We start from the raw sequence: 697 nt of genomic DNA, 5'->3' as shown, positions 1-697 counted from the left end.
TGAAGGACTGAAAGAACAAAATAATAACATTTAAATCATATTCAAGATGGAACACAAAAAGAGTTTACTAATATTTAAAGTATGCAAACACCATAACAAAATATAGATTATTTAACATAAACAAGGCTTTATAGTAATGAAAAACGGGCCTTAACTAAAGTAAAATTATAAGAAAAGTTTTGGAAAACTGCAGTATTGAGTGGAGTGAATATTAGAACTCCTCTGCTTTAAAACATATATTCCAAGAGCCTGTTACTTATCATTGTGTAAAAAAAGAGAAGCTGAGGAAGCTCTCACACTCCCTCCCTCACTCTTTTGTTCAAATTTTGATTGGACAAATTGCTGGAGTATTCAATATATGATACTGGTGGAGACTTGGACAATATAAGTCATGTGCTTTTTGAATGTCTTTTACCTGCAGCTCAGAAGATTTTTCCAGATTCCTGTGGAATCTGATTGAATAACTTGTGACGCAGGAACTGAACACAAAAAATACCAGTTCTTGGGATGTGGCTAGTGATGCATCAATGAACTTTCCCTGTCCTGTTAAAAGCTTGTTCATCATGTGGGAAGTTTTTAATCCCTGTAGGTACCTAGTAATCTTCTAAATTAAACTTTCAAGATAAATTCACATCACCTGCCAGGATCTGTAAGCTTTTCTCTTTTTCTGTGCTTTTGATGCTCCCTTCACCAGGCA

Source organism: Chaetura pelagica, unplaced genomic scaffold, assembly GCF_000747805.2.
Source record: "Chaetura pelagica isolate M959 unplaced genomic scaffold, ChaPel_1.0 scaffold15, whole genome shotgun sequence".
Taxonomy (NCBI): domain Eukaryota; kingdom Metazoa; phylum Chordata; class Aves; order Apodiformes; family Apodidae; genus Chaetura; species Chaetura pelagica.
The sequence above is the reverse complement of the archived record's forward strand: the minus strand, read 5'-3'. Positions refer to the sequence as shown.